Source organism: Lutra lutra, chromosome 1 (assembly GCF_902655055.1).
Source record: "Lutra lutra chromosome 1, mLutLut1.2, whole genome shotgun sequence".
In the NCBI taxonomy this organism is placed as follows: domain Eukaryota; kingdom Metazoa; phylum Chordata; class Mammalia; order Carnivora; family Mustelidae; genus Lutra; species Lutra lutra.
The window spans coordinates 56,134,752-56,140,869 of record NC_062278.1 but is presented as its reverse complement, the minus strand read 5'-3'; positions in this window follow the sequence as shown (position 1 = coordinate 56,140,869).

Here is a 6,118-nt window from a genome sequence, read left to right as displayed (position 1 = left end):
TAAGCAAATACAACCCAATCCCTTTTGAAATCCTCCGTAAGATTTTGCATATCTCCACTTTAGGGTAATTTGAGAGGTCCTTTTCCCTCTTTTCTTTTAAAAAGAAAGCAGCAGGGTCAGAGTGGGAAAACCCTGAACTTTGGACCTGGACAGACATGAATTGGAACCAGCTCTGCCTCTTCCTTGGAGTGTGGCGGGACAACTTTTATCAACTCTCTCAGCTGCCCCCAGTCAGCATGGGTAGAAATTGCTATGTTTCAGAGTCGTAGGGATTAGAAATAATTACAAAATTCTAAGACTGTTTTGAGAACTAAATAAATTAGCACACATCAAATAATTAGCGAAGTGCCTAAAAAAAGCAAAAGCTTTATGAATGCCATGTATTCTTACTAATATTTTTAAAAGGTGTTTATTTATTTATTTGAGATAGAGAATGAGAGAGAGAGTGTGAGAGGGGGGAGGGTCAGAAGGAGACACAGACTCCCTGCTGAGCAGGGAGCCCAACTTGGGACTTGATCCTGGGACTCCAGGATCATGACCTGTACAGAAGGCAGTGGCTTAACCAACTGAGCCACCTAGGTGCCCCTCTTACTAATATTATTTCCTAAAAATTGTAAGATATAAGAAAGAAAACCAGAGATGACAAAAAATTAAGCTAAACAATGGAGTATTATTCAGCACTAAGAAGGAAGTTTTTGGTGAAAAGACATGAAGGAAACTTGAATGCAAGAAGCCAATAGGAAAAGGCTACATTCTGTATGATGCCAACTCCATGACAGGCCAGGAAAGACGAAACTGGAACTGGTGAAAAGACCAGGGGTTGCTAGAGGTTGAGGGTGGTGGGGGGCAGGGAGTGGTGTGGGCAGAGGGATGAAAAGGAAAAGCACAAAAGATTTTTAGGGCAGTGAAAATACGCTCAATGGTACTGCAGTGACCATGTTTGGAGAGGGAAGATCTTAGGCTACTCTTTAAGATTCTTTTAACAGATTTAAGAATTAAATTGACATGGGGCAGATTAACAGGAGAAAATAAAATTTAATTACGTACCTACCAGGACCCCTAAGAATATTGAGGCCCACAGATTGTCAGGCAATTGAGGCTTATATGTTGTTCAGGGCTAAGGAGAAGGGGGTGGGGTCTGGGACTTCAAAGGAAAAGAAGATAATTCACAGGAAGATGGAAGGGTTAATGTCTGGTAAACACATGTTGGCTGGGTCAGACAGAAAATATGGGACCCAGAGAGGAATTCCACTGCTAGTTCATGTTACACTGTACATATCTATGGTGATAACTCTCTTCCTGGAGAAGATCCTCTATCTAAATTCTTTTAGGCACTTAAGGGAAGGTCAGAATTTCTTCCTGAGCATTCTCTTTCTTGAAAATAGCCTACAATCATTTACATGCCAAAGAAAAACATTTTGGGGTAGCAAATTTTGTTCCTGTTAAAAAAAAACAAAATCCAACTGAGTTAATTTGAAGACCTAATTGGCTTTATTAAGCCATGCATGAATCAAACAACATCCCATCTAACATGTAGAGAAATGCTTCAAAGGGCTATAGAAAAAGGAAACTTTTTACAGGAAGAAGAAGGAAGTCATAAACAAGAAAATAAAAAGAATTAATTCAGAGAAGGTCACCTTTCTCTGAGGACAAAAGGGTCTTATGAGGTGGATTACCTCATCTTCTTCTGAGAGACAGAGAAGACCCATGTGACCGATGTTGGGAAGGAAGGATTCCTGTCCCTTCCAGATCCTTCTAATCAGACTAACAATCATATTGACACAAGAAGGATTAACAGGGTAAAATCCAATTTAATTTTGTACATAGGAGGAATGCACACAGACATGGAAATTCCAAAAAGTCAGAACACATGTTGGCTGAGCCACTGAGAAACAATGGGACCCGGAGGACTTGGATGAAACAGACCTTGCCAGGTTCCTCCCCATCTACCATCCCTAGTTCATATCATAATGTTGGTGTCTACGGTGATAGCTCTCTTCCCGGAGCAGCTCCCCTGTCTAAATTCTTTTAGGCAGTTGTGAGGAGAGGTAAAGTGCTTTTCCTGAATCTGCTGAGTTTTCATTGTTTTTGACATCAAAATAATCTTCATGCCGAAGTGGCCCATCTTGGAGCAACCTGCCCTTGTTCCTTACACAGATTACTTTATTGGTGTTGACCAGAAAATTCCTGACTGATTAGTTAAGACTACATTTCTGAGAGAGTTTAGAACTACAATTAGGTTAGGTATTAAGTCCTGGTTTGGTCACTTCACCTAAGCGATGCCATCTTGGGGCTGGGCTTTTCTTTTTAATATTTCCCTATATTGTTCCTGTTAAAAAAACAAAATCCAGGGCGCCTGGGTGGCTCAGTGGGTTAAGCCGCTGCCTTCAGCTCAGGTCATGATCTCAGGGTCCTGGGATGGAGTCCCACATCGGGTTCTCTGCTCAGCAAGAAGCCTGCTTCCCTCTCTCTCTCTGCCTTCCTCTCCGTCTGCTTGTGATCTCTCTCTGTCAAATAAATAAATAAAATCTTAAAAAAAAAAGAAAAAAAAGAAAAAACAAAATCCAACTGAGTTAATTTGAAGATCTAATTGGTTTTATTAAGCCATGCATGAATCAGACAACATATATGTATGTGTAGTATATATATGTATAGTGGATACATGCCATTAGGCTTTCTAACAAGCTCACAAAATATACAACACCAAGAGTGAACCCTAAGACTAACCATGGACTTTAGGTGGTGATGATGTATACTGTCAATGAGGTTCATCAGTTGTAATGAATGTACCACGTGGATGGGGGATGTCGATCATGGGGAGGCTGTGTGCGTGGGGACAGGAGGACTATGGGTAGTCTCTATACCTCCCTCTCAATCTTACTCTGAACCTAAAATTAGTCTAAAAAAAAAAAAAAAAAACATAGAATCTTAAAAAAGAAAGAAGCCAGAAAAGAAACAGGAAAAACATTAAGCAGGGAGAAGTTGGGTTGCATCCTATCCCACTTTGAGCAAAGGTCTTAACTTTCATGACTCTGGACAGTTAGCAGTGGAAGAAAGATGGGGGCTGCCCAAGGCAGGGAAGACACAATTTGGAGGAAAATGACAGGTGGCAAGGAGAAAGCACAGGCTTCCAGGCAGCTGCAGTGTAACAGCATTGGGGAATAGCTTGAAAGTGGGAGACGCTATTATCATAAAATCGTATAAACAGGAAGTGGTGAAGGATTCATTGTTTTAAAGTCACTTAGTCAATAACATGTATCTTCTTGTCTGATTATGAAAGTAATATACGTTCACGTTGAAAAATTAGAATATACAGGAAAACATAAAGACTAAAATGAAAATCTGTAACAGAGAGAGGCCATTCATCATTTAGGGCAAAACCTTGAAGTTTAAGGACGTATTTATACATATTTTTAAACTTTTTTTTCTTCTACAAATTTGGGCTTACTTTACATAAGTAGCAAACCTAACTTTTCACTTAGCTATATAATGTGAACATTGCCCCATGTCATTAAATATAAGTGTATCTTTTTCTGAAGTATTATTAAAAATTTCAAACATAGATAAAAATGTACAGGGAGTAAATAATGAATGTCCAGGTACCCATCACTCAGATTCAACGCCTAACAACTCATGGCGTTGTTTTCTCTGTCATGGCCAGTTTTCTCTCATCTACTCCTCCCACCCAACACTTGGACTCTTCTGAAGCAAATTCCAGAAACCATGGAATTTTATCTATAAATATTTCTGAATGTATGCCTCCTTAGAAGACATGGGATTTTTTTAGAAATATAATTATAATAATATTATCACATCTAAATAACAAGTAATAATTCCTTAATAACCATCAAATTATATTCAGTGTTTACTTTTCCTTGTCATATTATATTTTAACTCTTTTAATCAGATTTGAGGTATGTAAGAGATTAGGTACAAACCTTGAGTTGAATTTGAAGGACTGAAGTGAATTCATGATATATTTTTATCTAAAACCACTGAGATATCTAAATTTCTAAAAACTCTGTACACTGAAAGGATTCAAAAACAATGACTGACCCAGAAACAAAAGAACACTTCTAGTACCAGGATTATATAGTCTCTGAATACCACTTTCCACTAAAAGAAACTAGAGTTTCTTGGAGATATGTCAGATTTCAGGTCCAGGGAAGAAAGTAAACAAGATGAGCCTGAAACTTCATACATGAGAAAGCAAAATTGTGTGCAAAAATAGCAGGGCCATGTCTGAAGGCTCAGGAACTGGGACAGGCTCCCACCAACAGCGTGATCATTTAACAAGGATAACATTCATAAGGACAACTTTACTACATCAAAATGCATCAAATATGTGTAAATCCATGAGTTCAAAGTGACACCGCTCCAATGGCAGAGTAGTCATAGGTTATTTTGAAAGATACTAGGAAACAAACTTTATTTGGATGATAAGCATTTTAAAAGAAAGTATCAAGTATTCATCTGGTCTTTCCCTCAAAAATTATATTCTAAGATAAATCGTTCATGAGGGGAAGTTTCTCACAAAGAAGCTCATAAAAGTAGAAAAATGGTAGATTTAGAATAGCACTATTTTGTAGCCCTAATGATTTAATGACTCTAAGATCTTCAAAGAACGAAGGAAATCAAACAAAACAAACTATATATAACATTTATTTGTATGTAATTATTCATTTTTCCTCCAAGCTTGCTGTGATTTCCTGGCATGCCTCACAGACTTTGAACTTGGCTATGAGACTGCCTTTGAATAATAGAATGTGAGCAAACCTGACATATGCTATTTCCAAACAGAAGCTGATGCATCTGCATGATTTGGCTCCGCCCTTCTCGAGCTTCTGTCCTTAACCATGGAAACAGTGAGCATCAGGTAACAGCTGCTTCCTCACCCTGAATGGCCAGGGTGAGAAGACATGACAGGAAAACCTGGACTAGCCCACCGCCTGGAGGAGAGAAAAACTGACCTGCAAATCCAGGCAGCAAGACATAGTATTAATATTAATATTAATAGCATTAGTCATAGTAAACAACTAAGATTTGGGAAGTTTGCTAGAGAAAGTACTTTTGCCAAAAATATCAAACCTGACTCAGAGCAAGTCTCCATACTCAGGAATGACAGGAAATACAGGGGACACAGCAACATGGTAAATGACATCATGGGGTTCACTCAGCTACATCCTAACTATGAGAAACCCCATGTGACAAAAACCCTATGAGATTTAATTTTTTTTTACTTAAAAAAAAATTGCAAAGAGTAAAAAAGAGATGGAAGAGGAAATTACGGATGAAAGGGACTTAAAAGACATTCAGCCAACTGCACTGTAAATGGCAATTTAATCAATAGCATTTGATGGACACCCCTAGATCCAAGAGTGACCAAGAGGTGACTCCTTGCTGGTGGAGGATGGAGGGTTAGGGACAGAATTTGATCGTAGGCTGGGTGCCCACACCCACGCCTCCTCGGACCCTTGTGGTGGCACCAGGGCTGAGGGTGAGCCAGAGATCTCATCTGTACACTTATTCCAGTCCTACAATATTGGGGGTTTGCCAGATTGATGAAAATTGTTTTCAAGGTGGTCTTCTATAGGCAATGGGAGTCAGGGGAGAGCTTCTGAGCATGCACTCCGTGACAGTTGAGGAAGATGACTTTAGCAGCGCTGAAGAGGATGGATCAATGTGGGCGGGAGGGTAGGCAAGCAGCTTGGCTCAGAGGCCCTCGCAATGTGAGCCGTCCTGGGTGATGAGGCAGCTGCGCTGGAGATGGAAACGGAAAGACAGGAAAATCCAAACACCCTTGAATTATAATGACAGAATCTTCACTTGTGAAAAAGTGCAGTATTGCTCACACATGTCCAGGTCACGAAATGATGACGGTAGCTATAGTCAAGGATCAACTTAAAAATGTTGGATTTCGTACCTACATCTGCCCTTACAGGAGAAAAGTCGGGGCAGGAGTGGAAGGGTGGCCTCAGGAGAGCGGGCCCAGCGAGGTGGCGCTGTCACGGGGCACGTTCAGAGCTGGATGTGCAGCCTGGCAAGAGAGGGCTAACTGTGAAATTACGGTGATGGATACAAAGAACGTTCCAGCAAAGGAGCTGGAAGGCAGACGAGG